Source organism: Thamnophis sirtalis, unplaced genomic scaffold (assembly GCF_051295495.1).
Source record: "Thamnophis sirtalis isolate CommonGarterSnake01/CBP01778 unplaced genomic scaffold, rThaSir2_p1.2 scaffold_5, whole genome shotgun sequence".
NCBI lineage: Eukaryota > Metazoa > Chordata > Lepidosauria > Squamata > Natricidae > Thamnophis > Thamnophis sirtalis.
Genome location: NW_028261385.1, coordinates 94924441 through 94949920, shown reverse-complemented (window position 1 = coordinate 94949920; position 25480 = coordinate 94924441). Strand labels below are relative to the sequence as shown.

General features: G+C 42.9%; 2 long non-coding RNA genes across 2 annotated transcripts; both read left to right on the top strand.

Annotated features, from left to right (window-relative positions):
* The first annotated feature begins 18906 nt into the window (after window positions 1–18906).
* Window positions 18907–20808, top strand: LOC148045480 (uncharacterized). Its single transcript, XR_015696588.1, has 3 exons — window positions 18907–19008; window positions 20514–20533; window positions 20772–20808. It is a non-coding gene; the product is annotated as an uncharacterized LOC148045480 (long non-coding RNA).
* Window positions 20809–22871: 2063 nt separating this feature from the next.
* On the top strand, window positions 22872–24798 carry LOC148045479 (uncharacterized). Its single transcript, XR_015696751.1, has 3 exons — window positions 22872–23663; window positions 23751–23806; window positions 24233–24798. It is a non-coding gene; the product is annotated as an uncharacterized LOC148045479 (long non-coding RNA).
* Window positions 24799–25480: the final 682 nt, after the last annotated feature.

Genomic DNA, 25480 nt, shown 5'->3' with positions numbered 1-25480 from the left:
CCCAGCAATAGCAGTAGACTTATATACCGCTTCATAGGCCTTTCAGGCCTCTCTAAGCGGTTTACAGAGAGTCAGCATATTGCCCCCAACAATCTGGGTCCTCATTTTACCCACCTCGGAAGGATGGAAGGCTGAGTCAACCCTGAGCCGGTGAGATTTGAACCGCTGACCTGCTGATCTAGCAGTAGCCTGCAGTGCTGCATTTAACCACTGCGCCACCTTGGCTCTTGAACCCGGGCAATGAACCCGTTGCTGCAATTTTTGAAGCCTACCTGTGCAAGTAAACAGAACCTAACTGGAAAGCAAAGAAGCAAGATAAGCAACAAACAGCAAAATATGCTATTCAGTAGAATCCTGAAAATCTGTCAAAGTTTCATTCTGTTCCATCTTATAGAGACAAATATCAAGCAGGCCTTTTTTGAATTTTTTTCTCATGCTTTCCTCTTTCGCAGGACTTGAGTAATTTTTTTTCTCAAAGTTTCCCTCCGCTTGTTCCTTCCCTATCTCCAGAGGCAGTACTATATTCCTTTACATTCACAAATGATAGCCAGTAAGGTGCTTTCCTGTGGGAACATAACGCAGGGATGGGGGTGAATTCTATTTTATGAAACATTTCTGAGAATAATGTACAGGAAGTACTCAACCTACGACCACAATTGAATCCAAAATTTCTGTTGTTAAGTGAATTTTGCCCCATTTTGCAACCTTTCTTGCCTTGGATGTTAAGTGAATCACTGGAGTTGATAAGTTAGTAACCTGATTGTTAAGTGAAACTGGCTTCCCCATTGACTTTGCTTGTGGAAAAGGTATTCAAATTATCTTGGGACACAGCAACTGTCATAAATATGAACTCGTTGCCAAGCATCTGAATTTTTGATCACATGATTATGGGTATATTGAATAGGTCGTAATCCTGAAAAACGGTCATAAGTTACATTTTTAGTGCCCTTGAAACTTTGAACAGTCACTAAATGGACTGTTATAAGTCGAAGACTACCTGTATAAAAATGACCTTACAAACAATTTCAAAATGCATATTTGCAGAAATGTGTATATAAAAATGCATGGAAGTTCTATGGAAACTTAACCTAAGATCTCAAATTAGAACAGGAATAGGTAGGAAAAAAATTCAGATTAGAAATCTACAGATTTGTAAAAACATGCAAAAGTGAATAAATATATATTAAAGTATATTAAAATATGGGGGATTCAAGAAGCAAATCTCTCCATATCCAGTTTGTTGTAATTCCCCCCAAAATAATTAAGTGTACCCCCCAAAATAAATCATGCAGCAAAACAGGTGAGATAAACGTCTCTTTTATAAAGAAAAAAATTGTAAGGACAAAACTCAAGATTGGAATATAGGAAGTGGATATATAATCTTATCTAGCAAAAGTATCCTCTGAAACAATTTTCTGTTGGAGAAGGTAGATTTAATGTTTCACACTTTCAAGCTTATCACAAGATATTTTAGCTTTGGTCATTGGTCAGAACTGGGATTTTCAGATATTTAGCTTCTTTATCAATACAACTTGAAAGTTTTAACTGAGATCACTGAAGTCCCTTCAAGTATTGGGATCCCTGTTTCTTTAGCCTTTAGCTCTACAAGTTATTCTTAGAAAATAGAGAGGTATGGATATAATTGCAGGGGTGGGGTGCTATGGGCTTGCCTGGGTTCGGGATAGCTAACATTATGGCTGGTTCGGAGAACCTTCAAATCTAGGGTGACCAGACGTCCCGCATCTGGCGGGACAGGCACGCCTTTTCATAATTTTTCCTGCGTCCCGGGCCGTTCTAGAAAAACCCCACTTTATTTTGGGGCTCGCTCGCTCCCCCGCCCATCAGCTGCCGCTAGCTCGCTCGTTAGTTCCCCCATCTATTTCTAAAAATCTAAGTCAGTCCAGCGTGCCGCTCACTGATTGGCCTGGACTCCAGCCAATCAGTGAGCTGGCTGGGATGGAAAACGCGGAGTGCTTAAAGTTTTCCATCCCAGCCAGCTCACTGATTGGCTGGAGTCCGCTTAGCACGCTGCATGAGTCGCAGGAGTCTCCATTTCATTTCACCTCCGTGGCTGTTTGCTTTGTTTTGCTGCTTCACTGGTGAGTAAACTGGGAATTAGTAACCTGCACGGGGTTAGTGAAACAGCCCTCCTCCCCTTCCCTGTGTGTGAGAAAGGCGCCCGCTCGCCAGCCCGTCCACCCTTGGGCTCCGGGGGCAGCACCTTCCCAGTGCCGCCGCGCTGGTTCCTTCGTGCCCCTCCCACCCCTCTGCCTCCTCAGACCTCCACGCAAGAGCGGCGGAGTGAACGAGCGGCCATGGCCGTCATTTTAAATGAGGCTCCGCTCGCTGCTCATCCCACTCCGAGCCGGGAAAGGGGCGCTTTGGCAGGGCTTCCGCAGCGCCCCCAAGGACCGCTGTGTGAGGTCGGCGGCTGCTGCTGCTGCTGAGGGCCTTTAGTAACCTGCGCGGGGTTAGTGAAACAGCTGCCGCCCTCCTCCCCTTCCCTGTGTGCGAGAAAGGTGCCCGCTCGCCAGCTGCCCACCCACCCTTGGGCTCCAGGGGCAGCACCTTCCCAGCTCCGCCGCTGCCACGCTGCTTCCTTCGCACCCTGCGGAGTTTTCCCCGTGTCTCCCAGGTCGTGCCCGTCCTGTGTGCGAGAAACTCCACAGGGCGCAAAGGAAGCAGCGTGGCAGCAGCGGCGCTGGGGAGGTGCTGCCCCCGGAGCCCAAGGGTGGGTGGGCGGGCTGGCGAGTGGGCGCCTTTCCCTGTGTCTCCCAGGTTGCGCCCATCCTGTGTGCGAGAAAGCCGTCCGGGGCGGCTTTCCCAGCCTCCTTTCTGTGCCCCTGCCCCGGTTCCACCTCCTCCGGCTGGTGGCCAACGGGAGAGAAAGGCGGGAGAAAGAGCGAAGGCGACAATGGCGCTGCTCTTCTCCGCCCTCCGCGTTGTGTTGGGGCTTTTTTCGCTGTCAGCGGGGGATCGCCGGAGATGCCCACCGGCAGATGGTGAGCGGGGCGCCTCTGAGGCGGGAGGGGAAACTAGTCCAAGCGCAGAAGTAGGGAAGGGAGGGAGGGCAGCGCTAATGGATGCTCTTTCTCCGTCGCGATCTCCTCTTTTGATCTGTGACCACGAGCCGTTCCTATTGGCCGTTTCCTTTGTGACGTCTGTATCAGGCGCCGGGCTTAGTTTCCATATGTTAAGAGAGACAGGAGATCGCGGGGTTTCTTGTATGCTGCAAGGAGAGGCAAAAGCCAAGAAGAGCCAGGCCTGCCTTCTCACTACCCCCGCTCCGCCCCGGTCACCGGGGATGGGGACAGCTCTCCGCTAGACTCGCTGCCAAACTGGACGAGGAAAGGAGAAAGCTGTTCCCACCAGCCGAAGTCAGAACCATGCTGTGACCAAAGTTTGGAGAAAAATGGTGTTTTTTGTGTGTGTGTGTCTATGTGTGTGTGTGTTTGATTGAGCAAGGGATCCGGTAAGGGAACTGCGCCTATTTAGAAAAGGTAAATTATTGCAAACATGATCAGTCGAAGATAAGTATGGGGACAGGTTGGGTGGTAGAGAGAAAGTGATAAAAGAGTGGGAGAGAGGAAGAAAAAAGAGGGGAGAGAGACAGAAAGAGACAGAGAAGGAGAGAGAAAGTGACAGAAGAGTGGGAAAGAAGGAGAGAGAAAGAAAAAAAGAGAAAGAGGGTAAGAGAGAGAGAGAAAGAGACAAAGAGGAGAGAGAAGGGAGAAGGAGAGAGAAAGTGATAGAAGAATGGAAAAGAAGGAGAGAGAAAGAGAAGAGAGACAAAGAGAAAGAGGATGAGGGACAGAAAGAGACAAAGAGGAGAGAGAAGGGAGAAAGAAAGAATAAGTGAAGGAAGAATGGAAAAGAAGGAGAAAGAGAAGAGAGACAAAGAGAAAGAGGATGAGAGAGACAGAGAGAGAAGAGAGGAAGAGGAAAGAGTAGGAGAGAACATCTCATTTCAACCCTGAGGTGCAAATATTCTCTTTGATTGGTAATTTTATTTGCCCATTTACTATCCAATACTCTCATTTCTCAAGTTCATGAAGAATTCCCTTCTTTTTATTGAATTTATCACAATACCTTGAGAACAACTTTTTCAGCACAGCTTTACAGCTATTTAAAATATATAGTAATTTAGGTCAGGTTTTCAGAACATTAGTCTATTTATAAGTCAATGGTTGCGACCATTTTTCACACTTAGCGAAAGTTGCAACATCCTCATGGTCACATGATCACAATTTTGTTTGGCAACAGATTCGTATTTAGGATGGTTTCAGTGTCCTGGGGTGACCTTTTGACAAAATATAAAATTTTTAATCAAGCCCCCCCCCCCCCCCCCCGGTCAATGGTGTCCCTCTTTACCAATCTGAAAATCTGGTCACCTTATTCAAATCCCACCCTTGGCTGGCCCTGCCTACCACATCCCACTCCTACCACCCCACCACACCCCTCCCAGGAATCTCTACATGGCCCATTTTGGATGGGAGGTAAGTGCAGGGCCTGCATGGAGGCTCGGGGAGGGGAAAAATGGGTCTTCTGGAAGGCCTCTGGAGCCTGGGGGAGGCAATTTTTGCCCTCCTAGAGGTTCGAGGAAAGCCTCCGGAGCTTAGAGAAGGCAAAAATGCCCTCCCCCACCATGGTGCAGGAGGCCAACTAGGCCATGCCCACCATGGCCACACCCACCCAGCAACTGAGCAGAGAATCAGTTTCTGAAATTTTTGAATCCACCCCTGTATAATTGGATCTCATTTTAACTCATTTAGCAAAGGTTGCATTGTATGATCAGTCTCCTTTGATGAAAGAGAAAAACAGCAATCTGTAGAGTTTAAAATAGAGTTGTCCTTCTTTCAGGGTTCTTGAGATTTATTCATTTGTTATTTGTTCTTGTTAGGCCATGCAATTCCGGCTTCTGAAACACCACATTGGTGAGAGATTTTGTAGGAACCAACTGAGGCTCTTACTACCCCAGTAACCCATTTTTATAAGAAGTTGAAGGAGTTTGATGAAATTGGCATTAATTATTTATGTGACCTTTAGGCTAATGAGCTCACACGTCCTATTCTTGTAATCGAGTGAATGTCTCTAAAGAATGTAAAATTAAACTCTTTTGATCTTGAAATGAGACTAACACAAGAGAAAATTTGATTCACGTATATTACATGCCTCAGAAAATGTTTACATTGTACTTGCAGTTGACCTGCCTTTGAAAATGCAGTTCATGAATTGATAAACAAACTCATCATGAACTGGGCCTCTATATTTCAAGGATTTGGGCCTGAAATCTGTAGGTTTGCTAAGAAGATAGATAGAACTGGCTACACCAATGTATCATCTTCCAAATAGGGCAGGTACAGAGGTGGTATTCAGCCGGTTCTCCCCGGTTTGGGCAAACCAATAGCGGTGGCTGCGGGAGGCTCTGCCCATCCACCCAGACGTAATGCGCAAGCACTCCACATGCGCAGAAGGTGGTGCACATGTGCAGACGTGGCACATGTGATCACATTTGCTAACCGGTAGGGAAGGTAAGTGAATCCCACCACTGGACCAGATACCATTCCCAACATTTTAAGTGTTTCATTGGAGGAGCCATCTTACCCCAATGAGACTAGCTTGCCCCACTCACCCTGGCAGAAGAGGCTTACTTTGGATGCCACCTACCAATGAATTTTGGCGGTGTCCAGGAGAAGAGCATTTCCTGCTTTAGCTCCCAGTCTCTGGAATAATCTCCCGCTGGAACTGAGGTCCGCCCTCATACACCTGACCTTCTAGAAGAACCTGAAAACCTGATTCTGCCAGCTGGCCTGGGGCCTTTACAGGGATGTGCTATGTTGGGGGTGGCTCATTGAGATAAAAACCTCACCTCCATATTCTCCATCCTCTTGGTGTTTAGCTTCCTGGTAATCCTCTTAATTTTAACAATTTTGTTTTGTATTTTTTTAAACCTTTTTATTATATTGTAAGCAGGGGTGGGTTCCTGCCAGCATTACTACCAGTTCGGTGCCTGAAAATTTTTGCTTCCTGTTCCTGTGCAAGAACATTTATTCTGTTGGCTGTTGTCAGACACCCATGAGCCATGTGGGGTCATGTTTGTCTGAGATAAATTTGGTTGATGTTTTCTGGGTGATGCAATGTCCTTAAGAGATTTTACAATGCAGTGAGTTTTGCTGCTAGATAATCCTATCTAGGATTTTAATCCCATCACCCTGGAGCTGAAGGTCCTTTGTCTTGTAAATACGATGGCCAGTCTTTCTTAATGGGCACCGAATATCTGCTGGAGGCAGGGAGCTGGGACTGATTTTCTGTCTCCCTTAAGATTTCTATTTCCCTTTTAGCAGAAATATAATATTCTGCCTTTTTAAATATTTCTCAAAATATTTCATTCTTCTAGGAGGGTTGACTTCTGAAGATGTCTGTTTACTCCACCTGTTAACTAGTGCAGGATTCATATAACTGTTCTTAAGACTGATGATCTTTCTACTACATTAGTAATGCCACAGAGCTGTTTAGCCCATATCTGTTTACTATGATAAGGTGACCAGACATCCCGATTTAGACGGGACAGTCACAATTTTGCACAATTTGTCCCGCGTCCCACCACGTTCTTAAAAAGTCCCAATTTTTTTAAAAAAACTTTATTTTTACCAATGTAAAGAGGCTGCAAGGCCGTGGCAGATAGGGGCCACCAGCGGGTCTTACTGATTTTCTAGGATACATACAAGTTGCCTACTATGTCCTCCATATTTGGGGAGAGACACTCGCTCCCACGCAGCACGATCACGCCGCAGGTTTTCAAAGCCACACTCTTGATTGGCTCGCAAACGTCACGAGAGATGGCTTCCGAAGGAGGACAAAAAGTGCTGTAGCTTTGCCTAAAGAATAGTCGTCTCTGTAGGAACGAGAATGTCACTCATCCCAATCCATTGAGATAAATATTTAATCTATCAGTTCGATGCTTTCGGAAAGCAGAAAGTCTAGATATTCAAGGGAAGACTTATCCTACTCGCGATAGCATCAGGATTCTGCACTATAGCTCACAACGTTGCTATGCAGTAGTAAATTGAAAATATATAATATGGAAAAACCAACGTCATTAAGCTGGAAGTCCTGGTTGTTGAGTGAATCTGTGTTTCCACCCCAGGCGCCTTATGGACCCTCCAGGCTTTCAGACGGCGCTTGGTGTTATACCTGATACTCTCGTCCACAGTCCGGTAGAGGCCTTGGTCGCTGCTTGGAAGTCAGTGGCGGCGGAGGCTCTAAACCGGATTGCGCCTTTACGGCTTCTCCGATGTAGCGGATCCAGGAGGGCTAATTGGTTTACTGAGCAACTCCGGGAGATGAAACGCCAAAAGAGATGCCTAGAGTGCCGCTGGAGGTCCAGTAAGTCCGAGTCAGACCGAGCACTGTTGAGAGCTTGCATCAGAGCCTATCTCCGGGCAATTCGGACATCAAAAAACGCATATTTTGCCGCTCTGATTGCATCTGCTGAGTCGCGCCCAGTCGCCTTGTTCAGAATAACCCGCTCCCTCTTGAAAGGGAGGGATGCTGGTAACTCTTTACAAGGTAGAGCTGAGGAATTTGCCCAATTTCTCGCGGATAAAGTTGCTTGGCTTCGGACAGACCTGGACTCCAATTGCTCAGAGCCAGCCGAGGTACCGGGGGAGGGTCTTGAGCGGAATTTATGGATTGATTTTCAACTTGTCACACCTGAGGAAGTGGACAAGGCCATGGGAGCAGTGAGTGCCTCCACTTGCGTGCTGGACCCGTGCCCCTCCTGGCTGGTCGCGAACAGCAGGGAGGTGACATGGGGCTGGATCCAGACGATAGTCACCGCCTCTCTTCGGGAGGGGTCCTTCCCACCCCTCTTAAAGGCAGCGGTGGTGAGACCCCTCCTGAAGAAGCCGTCTCTGGATCCAGTCATTTTGAACAACTACCGCCCAGTCTCCAACCTCCCCTTCCTAGGGAAGGTTGTTGAGAAAGTGGTGGCCTCTCAGCTCCAGCGGTCCTTGGATGAAACTGATTATCTAGACTCCTTTCAGTCGGGATTTAGGCCTGGCTACAGCATGGAAACTGCTTTGGTCGCACTGTTCAATGATCTCTGGAGAGCCAGGGACGGGGGTCATGCTTCCGTCCTAGTGCTCCTTGACCTCTCAGCGGCCTTCGATACCATCGACCATGGTATCCTTCTGCGGTGGTTGCGAGAGGTGGGGGTGGGAGGCACCGTTCTTCGGTGGTTCTCCTCCTACCTCTGGGACAGGTCGCAGTCAGTGTTGGTTGGAGGGCAGAGGTCGACCCCTAGGCCCCTTAAGTACGGGGTGCCACAGGGTTCGGTCCTGTCCCCCTTCCTGTTTAACATCTACATGAAGCCACTGGGTGAGATCATTCGGCAGCACGGAATAAAATACAACCAATATGCGGACGATACACAGATGTCCGCCCCGTGCCAACTCAGTGAAGCGGTTGACGTGATGTCTCAGTGCCTGGAGGCTGTTAGGGACTGGATGGGTGTAAACAAGCTTGCACTCAATCCCGACAAGACCGAGTGGCTTGTGTTTTTCCCTCCCAAAAATTGGCCTTGTATTCCATCTCTCAGGCTGGGGGGGGTGAAATTATACGCCCCTCAGACAGGGTTCGCAATTTGGGAGTCCTCCTGGACCCATAGCTGACTTTAGAACACCATTTGTCGGCTGTGACCAGGGGGACATTTGCCCAGGTTCGCCTGGTGCACCAATTACGTCCCTACCTGAACCAGGAGGCCCTTAGAACAGTCACTCATGCCCTTGTGACCTCAAGACTGGCCTACTGTAATGCTCTCTACATGGGGCAGCCCTTGAAGAGCATTCAGAGACTTCAGCTTGTCCAGAATGCAGCCGCACGAGCGATTGTGGGTGCACCTCGGTATACCCACGTTACACCTATCCTCCGCGAGCTGCACTGGCTGCCTATTGGGCTCCGGATGCGCTTCAAGGTGCTAGTCGTTACTTTTAAAGCCCTACATGGTATCGGACCTGGGTACTTGAGAGACTGCCTCCTGCCAATTACCTCCCTACGACCAATTAGATCCCACAGATTACGCCTCCTCCGAATTCCATCTGCTAGCCAATGTCGACTGTCGATCCCCCGGGGGAGAGCCTTCTCTGTGGCTGCTCCTACCCCATGGAGATTCGGACCCTCACCATCCTTCAGGCTTTATGCAAAGCCGTTAAGACCTGGCTGTTCCGGCAGGCCTGGGGCTGATGAGTTCCCAGCCCCACTCAAATTGTTGTGACTGTTGAGGAGTTTTTTTAATCTGTTTCTTGTATTTTGGTTTTTTGTCTTGCTTGTTTTGTTTGTATTGTCCCCATTCCCTTTTGGTTTGTTAGCCGCCCTGCGTCCCCTTCGGGAATAGGGTGGCATACAAGTCTAATAAACTGAAACTGAAACTGAAACTGTTTTCCCCATTCTTTGCTTGTCAGAGGGCCGCGAACGGGAATTACATGACTCCAGAAAACTGCAACTGTCATAAATCTATGTCAGTTGCCAAGCATCCGAATGTAAATCTTGTGACCATGGGGATGCTGCAATGGTCATAAGTGTGAAAAACAGTAGAAGTCCTTTTTCTGTGCCGTTGTAACTTTGAACTGTCACTAAATGAACTGTTGTATATTGAGGACTGCCTATATTACATTTAATTTTAAAAAAATAGCCAATAATTTATATCCTTGAATAAGACTGCATTTAATTCATATAATTATATTTTATGACTATTTACAGGAAGGTTCTTGGAATGGGGCTGAAAAGTCCCGATTTTTTTTTTTAATCAACCCTCCCCCCCCCGCCCCAGTCAATGGTGTCCCTCTTTACCAATGTTAAAATCTGGTTACCTTATACTATGAGAATATATTTTTAGTACCTATGACTTCTTGCAATTGGCACTAAGAGGTGTCAGAATAATATATGGGAAGAATCTGCATAAAAGGAAGAATTTTATAGTGTCTTCTAATTGAAATTCACTTTCTTAACAGGTTGGGAAGGAGGAGATTCCAAGTGAGGCAAGATTTAGAAATATTAGTTTTCCTCTTCATTTACATGAAGACCAGGACTGGCAGTGTGCAGACTTCTAGATATTGCTGGATTACGGCTTCCATAATCCTTCATCATTGCCCAGGCTGGTTGGAAATGATGAAAATTGAACAACATCTGGCAGATCACATGCCGACTCTATTTGATCTTTCCCTTCTGAAAACATTTGTGCCAACAACTATTTGTGATATTAACATGTCACATAATAAAAGCTGAAGGAGAAATCTCTCTTTCTCTCCCTCCCTCTCCCCTCTCCCTCTCTCCCCACCTCTCCCTCTCCCTCCCTCCCCCCCTCTCTCATAATCTTAGTTGCAGTAAATGGAAGAGCATTAGCTCAGAAGATTCCTGAGTCAAGAAATTTTCCTTTCCTACATTGAAGCCTATTGATGATAAAGTTCAAGTTCTACATCATAAATTCCCATTTGGACAGCTGGTTTTGAGAACCTATATCCTCCATCCTTATCATTTTGAAGGGAAGCCACAATCGGTAATGAAATCTGCTTGCTTTTCACACAGTGAAATTAGCTTTGATTCTTCGCCTGAAACATGTGTTTAGAAGGCAACATGCAGAGAGTGAATACTGACCCTATCCGAGCAATAAATATCACCAAAGTAATTTTTGCAAAGCTGCCTAGAGTTAAAGCTGAACTTTCTCCCCGCCCCCCCAAAGCGGGCCAAGGCAGCTTAGAAGAAAGTTTTGTTCCCCATCTCCTTTTCAGACTGACATTCCCTATTTAGAAATTTTTAAAAAATCCTGTAAGGCTAAATTTTGTTCATGCCAGAGAGTATAATTTATTCCATGGAGTTTTAAAATGTAATTGGGACAAGAAGTTGTATTCTTCCAAAGTAGATGTGAGATGTCACTCTACACCTGAGTCTAACATTTGCACGATAGCCATTTGTTACATTCATCAGCTTCGTGTTTTGTGACATGAAGGTCTATTATGCTAGTAGCAGATCAAAATGCTGTTGTACTATATTATTTCACAATGCACATGGGTAAATCACATATATTGAAAAGCACTATTGCCTTGTTTGGCAATTTGTATCCCCAAATAAAGTATACAAATCTTTGTAAGAGGTTCAGTGCCTTGCTCTTTCTTCTCCCCATCCATGCTTGCTGAAGTGGCAAAGTTTTGATAATGATTTACTTGTATAAAATAAAGTGAATAGAAGCAAGTTGGCAATTCTATTTATTTGAATGCTGGTTCAACAGGAGTCTCCCATAGATATCTCAATGAGGGAAAACAGGCCCTAGAACAGAGGTGGGATTCAGCAGGTTCTGACCAGTTCCGGAGAACTGGTAACAGAAATTTTGAGTAGTTCGGAGAATCAGTAAATGCCACCTCTGACTGGCCCAGCCACCATCTATTCTTTGCCTTCCGAGTCCCAGCTGATCAGGAGGAAATGAGGATTTTGCAGTAACCTTCCCCTGGAGTGGGGAGGGAATGGAGATTTTACAGTACTTTTCCCCCGCCACATCCACCAAGCCATGCCAATCACGCCACATCCACCAAGCCATGCCCACAGGTTTGGTGGTGGCTTGGTGGGTGTTAGTAGTAAAAAAATTTGAATCCCACCACTGCCCTCAGATGATGAGACTGGCCATAATACATGACTTTCTGTCCCTTACACATACTGTATTCTCTCTGGTGATCTAATTAGTAAAACAAGACCGAGCCCTTCATATATATTCATATATTATATTGATATAATTCTATTCTATTCTCTGGTGCCAATTTAGTATTGTACATTGACTGACTAGATTCTTGTGTATAGGCACGAGCAATAAGTCTGAACTGAAACTTATGTGTAATCCTGAGCCTTCACATCTGACACAGTATGTCTCAAACTTGGGAACTTTGAGATGTGAAGACTTCAACTCCCAGAATTCCCTAGGCATCATAGCTGGCTGGAGAAATCTTTGGTTTTGAATTCCACACATCTTAAAGTCTCCAGGTTTGAAAAACAGATCTAATGGAAAATAGGTAATCATTGTCTCTCCAGTACCAAACTATCATGCCCACTGGTTATGCTGTTGATAGTTGTATTCCTACAATATCTAGAGGACTAAATTCTGACATCATGGTTTAGCTTACAGGAATTTAGCAATATTCTAGAATGTGGGGAAAAATTAAATTTGCAGAGACCCAGACTGCTGCTCCTTTATATATTCTGGTTTTTAAACAGTTATTTGATTTATAAAACATGAATATGATCATGAATACCATCAAGAAGAGGTTAAAAATCTCAGGAGATTAGCATGCTGGAAAAATCAACATTTTTCATGCTCATGATGACGGTTAAGATGGCACCAAGGCTAGTATTCTTTATCACTGTCATTTAACACCAGCAGCACCTCTTTTGACTAAAAACATCCTGATTAATAAATTGAGGCCAATTTATTTTTCATACAGACCCAAGTTGCTAGATCTTGTAACCTAGAAATTCTTTTCTTGTGCTCTTCAAATGCATAGGATGACAGATGGACAGAACAAAAAAATCCATGTGGAAATCCACCCTGGTGCTTATTCGTGCATAACCATATAGGTTGATTTCATTTGTTGGATGTACCATCACAGTATGTCTCTAGGTAGTCCTCGATGTACGACCACAATTGAGTCCAAAATTTCTGTTGCTAAGTGAGGCATTTGTTAAGTGGGGTTTGCCTGATTTTATTATCTTTCTTGCCCCAACTGTTAAGTGAATCACTGCAGTTATTAATTTAGTAACATGGTTGTTTAGGGAATCTAGCTTCCCCCATTGTCAGAAGGTCGCAAAAGGGGATCACATGACCCCCAGGATATTGCAACTGTCATAAATATGAGTCAGTTGCCAAGTGTCTGAATTTTGATCCTGACACCAACAGTCATATGAGAATTGGTCATAAGTCACTTTTTTCAGTGCCATTGTATCTTGGAACAGTCACTAAACAGTTCTAAGTCAAGGTCTATCTATATTGTAGAATTAGGGTTCCACATCAGATGATGATTGAAACATCTGGAGCGATATACATCCTTACTAAATCCTCCAGAGGTAAAGTTTCAACCTAAAAGGAAAAGACTAGATAGGAAAGTACAAGAACAAGCTTGCAGTATGTGAATATTTTGCAGACTTTGTTTTTCCCAAGAATAAAGCTTGTTTGTACAAAAAGATTTGTGAATAGTTTTTTCCAAGAATACATTTTGGCTTTTATCACAAATCATTTGATAATATTTAAAACCAAGATGGGCGGCAAAATGACATATGAGCTTTTAAAGACATACAAACTATGTAACCTTTGCATGAAGTTTTATAATTTTTTAATGATATGTAGAACTAATTCTCAGTCTCTAAAGGCAATCCGTGAAATGACTTTTTTAAAAAATAGATTAGAAATATTTATGATAGATCTCTCAACAGCTATTAACCAGAATAGCTAAAAAGAATTCCTGCTTACACCTTCCTTCTCTTTCTCTAGATCACTCATCTCAGTACAGATTGCTCGGCAAATCTATTACTGTTTTTATATTGGCAATCCCAAATTATATAGGCCTATGAATATCAGAAATCTCTTGGATCAAAAAATAGAAGGAGCATATTGCTTTCAGCCTATCCTTGTGACTGCTTTAAATCATTGGCTGAAGTGTGCTATATTCACTTCTGGAAAAAGACAATTAAATGATAGCATATGATTTTAATACTCATTTTGTGAAGTTCAGGGAGGTGGCAGACATTTTGGTTCACAAAGTAGTTTTTTTTACCACCCAAGAGCTGAGATCAGGAACTGGTATGGTTGGTACCTACCAGATCTGCTTGCTAATACCCAGGTCTCCTAGCCTTGCTGTTTCTCATTTTCATTGGTGTTCTTTATTGTCTTTTTTGGGGGGGTTGATAATTGAAATGAAAAAGGGCCAGCTTGGTTGAAGGCTCCAAACTAGAACCTAACAGATGGTGAGTCTTAGTCCCACTTTAGGCATGAAGCCAGCTGGGTAATCTTGGGTCAGTCACTTTCTCAGCCCAGGGAAGGAGTATCCCATAGCAGCTTTTTCAAGAGGCAACTAGACTGTCTTGCTTTTCTTTGAAGACCTTTCACTTCTCATCCAAGAAGCTTCTTCAGCTCTGACTGGATGGTGGGGAATGGAAGGATTTATATTCCTTGCAGACAGCAGGTCATTTGCATTCTTTTAGAGAGTTGTTGATGCCACCTGGAAGTATATCTGTGTTATCAGGGTTGCCTGAGTAGTGCAAATGGATGTGGAGCCTTCTTGGAACTGTTGAAAGGACTGTGTTGTAAACTGGGGATAGATGATGTTGTATCCCTCCCCCTCTTTTGAGAGAGGGATCTTCAATTTTGACATAGATGGCCTCTTTGACTGCTCTTTCAAACCAACGGTCCTCTCTGTCCAAAATGCCTGTCCTTCCATTTCCCATCATCCAGTCAAAACCAGAAAGTTCAGTTGCCTCTTGAAAAAGTGGGACAACCATGACTTGGACGACTGAGAATCTCCATTGACGATAGATTACCACTTTTGAAAATCGTTGTCAAGAAAATTGCAGGGATTAGTCCAGGAACACCAGGAATTCAAAACTGACTTAAAGGCACACAGAGGTGAACACACATTTCTTGTTCATTTCCCCTCTTGAAGCATGTAGGCAAAACCAGGACTGGTTAGAGCAGATGTCTGCTCTTGTCTTACAGTCTTTTGCTGGGTGATGATATGGGCTGAGGTCAGAGAGAGTTATGTTAATAGCAATAAGGAGGAAGACAAGGAACATACTGTAAGTGAGCTTACTGAGAGTCATTTGCTTCTGGGGTCCTGAATCCTGAGTCACTGTAGAATGAATGCAATCAGGCCTTTATTAAACAAAAAAGACTGTGCTTACTAGTAAGTGCAGGTTCATGAAAGCTGTAGGAATGGTCTAAAATGTTTAATAGTGCTTCTAGGATGATAATACAAAAATTATTTAAGTCCAGTGGTTTTCTTTCTGGACCAGACATGTGCCATACAACCACAGCTGTGTAGATTTTTGAGGAATGCTCATTCAAAGCAACCCTCCTTTATGTTAAAAGTAAGCTGAAAAATGCTGTTACACAACTTCATGGTTCTCTGAAGCTGCCTCTTCAGCTTCAATCAGCAGGCTGTGAGGGATTGCAGACAGCTCTTTGAGACAAATTGTGTTGCCTTTTCACCTCAGCTAGTGTACTGTGGTGTTTTTGAGTTCAAAGGTACCTCATTGAGGCTAAACAAAACTGCCCCACACAGGCCTAATATACACAGCACACAAGCAATAGATCCTAATTTCCTATTCTGCTGTTGCTTCTCTTCTCTAGCCTAAGAGTATTTTTTTAAAAAAATCACTGAAGGATTGTAGATCTAGATAGAAATAGTTAATTCATTCCAGTAATGTGAAAAGATCCTTTTATTTTATTTTTCTTTTCAAACTGAAACACATGGAAGATTTTCTTAGAGTAATACATGGCTGATGACAATTAAAAATAATGGCACCGAAAAACTACTTCGGATCTATAATGTGTTCTTGACTGTGGTAACTGGTGAGTATTAGAGGTTTATCAACCAGTAAGTTTCCACTGCTTTGTAAAGAGGTTGTGAAGTAGTTCTCAGTAAAGCAATATAAGAGATGATTTCAAGATCCTTTGGAAGGAAAAAGATGAGAAACCCAAAACATTTTCTGATTGGGGGGGATTCATTTGAGAGAAATTATACATATTTTGTTCATGAATAATAATTAAAAATAATAATTTTACATTTTAATTTTGAAATATGAATCATACTTGAATTTTAAAATCCCATGCTTGAAGTTTCATTGATCTAGATTGGACATTGATAATTCAAGTGTCCTTCATATACTTCATAAAATGGGATTCTCAGCCACATTATCACCTAATAACATCTGCAGATAAACATTTTTGAGTGAATTTCAAGAACCTTGTCCTTAAGAAATCACCAGGTCAAGAAAATGAAGAGTCCTATTAAGATCAATTTGTTATAGCTAGAGTTTAGATATAAAAACATGAAATACAGTAGATCAAATGAGCAAAATGGACATGTTTTAAGTTTCAACACTGATGTATCAATATCTGTTAGATCTCAACAGAAAACTGGTTTTGAAAGCTTCAAGCAGTTGGCCTTTTCCAAAAATAGGCAACTTTTTCCTGCAACTCATACATTTACCCAAGGATATTTTCCAGGGGTGAAATTCACCAAGTTCTGACAGGTTTTGGAGAACCGGTAACTGCAATTTTGAGTAGTTTGGAAAACTGGCAAATACCACCTGGCTGGCCCGAGTGGTATGGGAAAGGAGATTTTGCAGTATCCTTCCTCTGTTACACCCACCAAGCTATGCCCAGAACCAGTAGTAAAAATAAAATGAATTTCACTGCTGATATTTTCCTTTAAACTTTAAAGGCTGAGGTGGGTTTGGCCAGCTTCACATAATTCATATCAGGGTCGCCTGTGATGGCCCGAGCACTCTCCCAGTGAAAACAGCCCCCCCCCGAGCTCCGTTTTCAGCTACAATTGCCTCCTGCAACTCTCTGCCAGAGAAAACATAGCTCAGGAGGGCCATCCACAATTCTCCCGAGCTCCGTTTTTGCTGGCAGAAGTACTGTGGGCTGGTCCTTTGCTATTTCCAGAGTGACCCCCTTGGGGCAGATCTAAGCACCCCCTGGGCCAAAACTGGCCCCCAGGCCTTGAGTTTGACACCCCTGGTCTCAGATGAATTAGTGATGTAACCCTTGATTACAGAATCAATCAATTTTCTGAATTTCTCCTCAAAGCAAAGCATTAGCAATAGCCAGAATGCAAGAAAACAGGAGAGGGTTTTTTTCCCCTCAGTGGTGTAAAGCTGTCTTTCATTTGCAATTAGAAAAAAAACCCTATTTCATACAAAGCTTTCCTAGCCTTTGTGTGGATTCCTGATGAAAGGTGCCAGCCACGTCCTTCTTCATTGTGCTTCAGGGAAGTAGGCTTTGCAACAAAAGCATGACTTTTCCAAATGATATGCTTTGCTTGATTTTGACTCATACACTGTCATTGCTCAGTGGTTTTATATTTCTGACACACCGAGGAGATTGATCCCAGCATTTGCAATGCTAGTTTGTATGCATCTGCACTAGCAGAAAATATGCTCGCTTGGATTCCCCCCTCCCTTACGCTGGCTGCTGCACCATTAAATACTGTGACAGGAAAACGAGGGATGTAGAGACAACTAGGGCCAAGCCTATCAACATTTAACTAACTACCCGTCTACCCGTATATTGTGCACTTGCTCTCCTCCAAGGATATTACAAGAGTGAAGCTAAACCACCTCAATGCCATCTCTTTTATTTTTAATCCATCTGATCCAGTCCTGTCTGTACATCGAGTGATGGTACTATCACAAGAGAGTAGCCAACCAGTCTGCCCAGTATAACCAAAATGCCCATAAAATTGGAGCTCTTAAGATGTAGAAAACATGTCCTCTGACCTATAGAATTACCAATTACTGCTGATTACACTTTCTTATAGCTCTCCTAGTTTATAAGGATGAAATAAATAGTCTTGCTTTAGATCAAAGGTGAGGAACTATGGACCCTTTATGACTTATGGACTTCAAACACTCAGAATGCCTGAACCAGCAGGGCTGCTCCGGATTTCTGGGAGTTGAAGTCCATAAGTTGTAAAAGGGCCATTGTCTCTCCCCGCCCCTTCTCTCCATTTTAGATGAACAGTCCATCTTAAAAATAAATCTCTCTTCTCACCTTTCCAGTTTCTCTTATGATCCAGCCCTAATATTTTTTTATTGATTTGGATACAAGGGGATTGCAATGTACGATAACTGATATATGAAATTGAAGATACGTGTAATGCACACATCAGGAAAGTTTTAATTTCCCTTCTTGCAGCCCTAGATTTCATGAGTGAAATGTCCTGGCTCTTATTATTATGATTCTGTGTTTCTTTGCACAGACACGAACATGCATGCACACCTGCTATACTCATACCCAGACATCTTCCTATATTTTCAACGTTGGTTTCAGAAAACTGCACTGTATAATTCCTGTAGCAAATTCCCCATATAGCATTGCCATAAATCTTGCAGTGGGATTTATTTTCAATAAAGTTTATTTTGGATTACAACCGCCCAGCAAACGCACATATTTGTTTATATAGGATTAAGACTCACTGTGTTCCATGGAAGCTCTTGCCATCCCCAGACGTCTTTTGGCTTGTAGCCAAAATTACTAAATTAATTAATTAGCAATAGAAACCTGTAACCAGTTCAGAAGAAAAGTCAAACTAGATCAGGAAAACAATTCAAAGGGGAGCAGTGGCTCTGCTAGATGATTGTGACTTTTGTTAGAATTAAAATAATGCCACAACAAAAAAAAAATCTGCCTTAGGAGTTGTGAAGATTTGTCACTGAGCCTCTGAAATAAAAGCAGTTTTACATTTTAACAGATGCCCTTTTTTTGTGGAGCGCACGTGTCTCAGATATGGAAGGAGGTGAATTTCTCTCCCCCCCCTAATACTAGGCATTTAAATGTTGATTTTATTTATACTATGATGGGGAAGAGTAAAGCAAGAAGAAAACCCAGTCTATTTTTCATCTGGGCTATTCTTATTTTCTGCTTATTGCTCAGTCTATAATTTTCATCTGCCCTTCCTCCAGTTTGTGTTTGCATGTGTGTGTGTGTGTGTGTGCGCACACACAAATCCATATACACATACCTGCACTGCAGTGGAAAGCAAGATTTAAATATTTTCAGACTGACTGTATCCGTCATTTGCATTCCACTGACTCATTCAGAGCAAAGACATCTGAGTAGCAATACAGCAGATAAAAAAGAAACCATTAATCCAATGAAGATTACTGGCACAGAATTTTTATCCTCTATCCTTGCTGCAGTGAGACAAAGATCTTACTATCTGCATCCCTCTGGCTTAGCTTCGGAAAGTAAGCAATGTAGCTGGTAGCTGGGGTGCTGCTTTCTTGCTTTATTTCATTTCATTTATTTTTTTTAAAGTGCATTATGTTGGGCTGAAGCTTCGACCTTATTAGAGATAGCAGATTCCAGACTTTGCCTTTTCAGTGCACACCTGCCCCTTCAATAAAAGCAATATATTACGCTGATCTTATTTCCTTTCTAATATTTAATCTCTATGGAGAAGGGGGGGGGAGAGAAAATTTGCATTTCTTCATGTAACTAAATACAACTTGCCCTTTTCAATAATAGATAACATACTTCTGGCTATTGAGAAACCTTCTCTTAGTCCACAGTTCCTGGTCACAATAAACTTTGGATGTGCCACTGAATTCTCCAAGGTAGTATAGCTGTTCAACCTTGGTTAGGTCACATCCAAATGTTTGATTCAGCTTGATAGTAATGGAATTATAGTAATCTCATACCTTGAATTTAATCTACATTTACATCCATGTGTAAATGTTTCACATTTCAGTGTCTATTAAAAAAAGAAGAGTAGAGGTATTTTTAGCAAGAAATGCACTGCATATAAGTTTTCCAGATGGTGTTTTTCTACTTAGCCATGTCTGCTAACCAAATCATCATTGCGAAGCCACTTAGGACATGATACTTGGTTTAATAATAAGATGGAGCAAATGGTAAAACTAAGGTTCTCCCTCCCACCCTCAAATGTGGTGACAGGGATGATCAGTAGCAGCCTTATCATAATGATCCTATTAATTTGAGGATAAACATAGCTATTAAACCTCAATATCTCTGCCCTTCTCTCCAGCATAGCATTTTTCAAAAGCTAAAAAGAAAACTTTTTGGCAGAGATGTTGGATAGTACACTAGAGGAACAGACCAGGAACATTTCTTTCTGAAGAATTAAATGTAGATGAAGATCCATCCATTCCTAGATATGTGAAAATTGGAGAGCTATTTTCGTCTAATATATAAGGCGCCAAGCTAGAAACCAGGAGACTGTGAGTTTTAGTACCACCTTACCAGTGGTGGGATTAAAATTTTTTTACTACTGGTTCTGTGGGCATGGCTTTGTGAGTGTGACATGACTTTGTGGGCATGGTGTGGCTTTGTGGGTGTGGCATGGGGAAGGATACTGCAAAATCCCCATTCCCTCCCCACCCCCACCAGTGGTGGGTTTCTGCCGGTTCGCACTAGATTGGGCGAACCAGTTGGTGAATTTTACCGATCCGGTGAGAGGAGGTTCGACTGGTGGACCCAGAAGTAGCTTCCGGAATGCCTGCCCCGGCCCTGTCGTTCACTCGCTCATTGCAGCTCGCTCGCTCCCCCGCCCATCTGCACTAAACTAGGCTAGCCCAGGCCACCGCTCACTGATTGGCTGGAGTCCAGGCAATCAGTGAGCAGGCTGGAGGCGACCCGTTTAAAAGCGTGGCACCAATGGCCAACATTCCTCTCTTTCTCGTTCTCGAGCTGAGAGTTTGCTGATCGGTCCTCCATTCGCTTTGCCTTCCAGCAGCTTGCTGCTTCCCTCAGGTAAGCAACTAAGCACGAGGGGGTGGTGGCAGGAGGCTAGCTTACGCCAGCTCACGAAAGCTGCGAGCTGGTGTATGCCGCGTGGCCAAAAGCGGGTGGCCGGCAGCGGTGGCAAAAGCCGTGGGCTGGTGTACACCATGCGGCCAAAAGCCCCCCCGGGCCCCCTCTCCAGCCTCGCCTGGCTGGCTAAGCCTGCCAGGCAGCGCGCCTAGCATACCAACAACTCTTGTCCCTCCAGTCTTACCTGCCCTGCTGCCTCGCTGCCTGCCTGCTCCCTGCTGCATCCGTCCATCACATTGGATCCATCGCATCGGAGAGATGCTGATTCTGCCTGCTGGTAAGTGACCCGGGTTTTTTTCTTTTCTTTTTTTAATGTTTTTTAAATGAATATTTTATTTATTGTTTATAGAATTGTTTTAAATTGTTTTACTTAAAAGTTTTGAGTATAGAATATTTTAAAATGGTTTACTTCAATTTATTGTGCAAATTCTTTTTTTAAATTGTCTTAGACTATTTAAAAAAAGATTTTATCCAAAATAAATTAAAATAAACAATTTTTAAAAATTCTATACTCAATACTTAAAAATGTATTGTGTATAGAATTGTTTTAAATTGTTTTATTGTAATTTATTGTGTATGGAATATTTTTAATGGTTTCATTTTAAATTATTGTGTGTGGAATACTTTGAAATGGTTACAGTATAAATTATTGCTGGTGGAATATTTAACAATGGTTTTTAAGGATTTTTTATTTATAGAATATCTTTTTTAAAAATTATTTTTAGGGAAATTTTATTTTGTAATTGTTTATAAAATATATTTACTACAAGAAATGTTATTCTTTTTTGCAAATGTTTTCTTTGTGATGCAATATGTTGCTTTTAAGTGTTCAGACCAGGTTTATGTGTCTCAAAGTGGCTGCTTTTCTATGAGCAGGCCAGGTTGGTGCAAGGCATCTTTGCCAGATTTAGTGTGTTTCACCCTCGTTGTTTAGGTAATTCTGAGGTGGTTGCTGATTCTGTGAACTTCCTGGCACTGTCCTTTATAATTTCCAACAATGTCTTGATGATTTTTATTCCAGTGGCTTTGTCTTTCCTGTCCTTAGGGTTAGGAGAAAAAACTGGTTTCATTTGCAGTCTTTTTTTGGGGGGGGGATTCTTATTTTTTGGTGTTTTCCTGGCACTTTTAGTTTGTGTGTGGGTGGGTGTGTAACAGGGATGTGCAGTCAAGGGAGGCAGGGAAGGCAGAGCTTCACCACTGTCATCATGAAAAGAAAAGAAAATGTAAAAGGAAAAAGGCAAGAGCTGAGGTCAGGCTGAGCTAGTTGCTGCCAGAGTCACCGTGGATGACTCTGCTTAACTGTTTAAAAAAGCCTCTAAAAAGCACCCTCTACAGGAGGAGGAGGCAGGAGAACGACATGCCTCATCTAGTCTGACTTTAGGCGTTTTATGATCACTCGAGCAGAGTTAAGCAAGGGTTAAAAGCCTAAAAATTCCTGATGTAAGTGAGGCACGTGGTTCTCCTGCCTCCTCCTGTAGAGGGTGCTTTTTTAGAGGCTTTTTTAAACTGTTAAGCAGAGTCATCCACGGTGACTCTGGCAGCAACTAGCTCAGCCTGACCTCAGCTCTTGCCTTTTTCCTTTTACATTTTTTTCTTTTCATGATGACAGGCAAGAGCAGAGTTGAAATCCTCTCTGAAACAGCTGGAAAAGGTATGTGTGGGTCGGAGGGAGGGTGAGGAATTCAAACTTCATCCTTAAGTGTAGATCCCTCCCCAAGTGTAGTTTGATTGCAGGTAGAGCCACATTGCCTTTTCAAACACACACACACACACACACACACACACACACACACACACACACACAGCTGGATAAAACTATATAAGCCCAGCTTCACTGATTACAAGTTTGAAAAGGCAACATGGCTCCGCCTGCAATCAAAGGCTCGGATCGGCTCCCCTCCGGCTTCTCTGCCTCTTCTCTCACCCTAGCCTGAAAGCAGGAGGTGAGTGGGTGGGTGGGCTTTATTGCATTTCAGGCATTTCTCACCCAGACAGCAGGCTGCATTTGCAATGGTGGAGGAAGGCAGCAGGGGAATTGGGGGGTGGGTATGGCAGAGGAGCTGCTTTCAAGCCATTGGAAAATATATCCAATCCAACTTCTGTGTTTGTGTCTGTTTGAGAGAGGGGGGGGGGAGAGAGTGAGGAAGGAGCGGGAGAGAGAAGAAAAAGAATGAAGGAAACTTTTTCACAAAGGAGAAAAAGAAAAGCTGTCACTTTAAATCGGAAGTGAGCATGCCTGGCTGTGGAATTCTGGGAGTTGAAGTCCATAAGTCTAAAATTTTTTGAAACCCACCACTGTGTCAGTGCCTCACCAGCCATAAACCTCACCACATGTCACTGGTGTGTAATGTCCCGCAGTTATCTACGCATTAATAATGAACTAGTAAAATTTCCTTATACATTTTAGTGACCTTTCCTTACATAATTGGTGTTTTCTTTCATACTTTTGGATTTCTAATTTCTGTTTCTGTTAGTTAGCAATTGCTAAAACAAATCCCATGTGAAACAGTATTCAAAGCCTTCTTGATTTTAATTATCAATTTATTTATTCCTTCACATTGCAATATTCATTCATTTTCATATCTGTTTTTCCACTGTTGTGCAAACACAATTCCAGCAGCTGCTAACATGTGTAAAATTAAATATATATTGTACTCTCTTTCAAATAGCCAACAAAATATTTCTGGTTTTAATTCCATATTTTGCTTTACCATTGCTTCTAACCACTAACTTCTGAATAACTACTTGGACAGACCTAAGTACTGAACCTAATTCATATATTCCTATTTTTTGGAACTGAGAACTACATTTCAGAAAAAGGAAATATGTATTGCTCTGGGAATCTACCTATGCCATTCTTTCTTGAACTAACTTCTTGGTGAGGTGATGGTGCAGAAGATGCAAAAAAGGACAGTGATTTTCCTTTTCTATTATTTTGTGTGCTTGTTTCATCCTAATGCAGTGCATGCAATTAAAGTCTTGCTTTCTGTGTCTCTCCTTTGTGCAGGTTATTGGAACAAGGTGGTGAGGTGGTGGTGCAGAAGACCAGCAAGGCAGTAATCTTCCCTCTGTAAGTAGCTGTCTTTATTGTTTTGTGTGCTGGTTTCATCCCAATGATGAATGAAAGAGTTCATTTCTGTGTCTCTTCTTTGTGCAGCCTATTCATTGGAGTCAGTGATACTGAAGACTGGCAAGAACAGTTATCTTCCTTCTGTAAGTAGCTCTCTTATTGTTTTTGTACTTATTTTAATCTTATTGTAGTTTATCCATTGGGGCAAAGAATTCAGTGACATCGTCTTGGCCACTCCCACCCAGTCACATGGCCAGCAAGCCACTCCCACCTGGTCACATGGCCGACAAGCCACTCCCACCCGGTCACATGGCTGGCAAGCCGTTCCCACAAAGCAGGCCACACCCACAGAGTAGATTCCAAAAATTTTTGAAACCCACCACTGACCCCCACTAACCTGCTTTCCAGCTCTGTTCTCCTGTTCAGGGCAACAAAAGAAGAGTCTGGGGGTTGGGAGGCAGTGGGGGCGGGGCCAGCCTATTTGCCAGTTCTCCGAACTACTCAAAATTTGTTTGTTTGAGTAATTATACCTTCAACATTTGTTTTCCCACATATAAATGCCCTCCAAGGACCAATATATCCATGTGAAATTTCCAAGAAAGAGGAGTTGAAAGCATGAGCATCACAAAGTTTATTAAAGGTAAATACTTAGTGAAGTAAACATGTAATGCTCTCTAATATGGACCCAAGATATGTATACAAAGTTCTGCCATGGCATGCCTGTGCCAGGGGGCAGATTTGTAATGCTTTTAGACCCAACACATTGAGCAATCATTGCAGTCCTCATGGATGCCAAACAGACTGTCCATTAAAAATGTATGAGAAACTAATTGATCAGCCTGTGATATGTTTTCTCTGTGAATTCCATTTTGTCTCTGCACCTGACATTACCCCCAATTATATTTCCTGCCCATGATATTATCTATTATTTTTTATATTCAAAGCTCATGCAGTGGTTAAATATGGCACGAACTTGGTCCAGGATATACAGCATTTGAATTGCTTTCATTGTCCCCACTTCATTTAAGCTAGTGCAAAGGCCTAATGGGCTAACAGACCTATTTGTCACAAAATGGCTACAAAGCAATGAAGCTGTTCCCATTATCTTCACCACCACTATTGTTGCTCACATGTATTTTTTTCCTCAAATGAATAAATACTAGTAAACAGAGTTCTGAGCTGCAACCCCTAATTATTATTTTTGTTAGAATGCAGCCAAATACATGTGGAGTCCAGAAGCATTCTTAGGAATACAGATTTTGCTTGAGGTTTGGAAATTTGTTTTCTAGCAGTTTTCTAGTGGTTGTTTTTTAATCTTAAAAAAATCAGATTTGGCATGGAATTGGATGAGGCCAAGTGAACTATGCAGGAGTATATTGGAGCCTGGTTTTCCTAGCAGCAGAACTCTGAATGTATTTATTTATTTATATCAGAGGCTCTCTCCGGTTTGGGCGAATCAGTAGCGGTGGCTACGGGAGGCTCCATCCATCCGCCTCGACATAATGCGTGAGCACTGCGCATGCTCACATTTGCAAACTTGTAGGGATGGTAAGTGAATCCCACCACTGATTTATATGATTCTTTATCCCACATTTGATTAAAAGTAATCCTTTCTTCTATGCAGGCCAACCATTAATTGCCAACCTACCCTAGCATCATCTTCTCTGGCTAGTATAAGGTGACCAGATGTCCCAATTTAGGTGGGACAGTCACGTTTTTACACAATTTGTCCCGCGTCCTGCCACGTTCTTAAAAAGTCCCGATTTTTTTAAAAAAATTATTTTTACCAATGTAAAGAGGCTGCAAGGCTGTGGCAG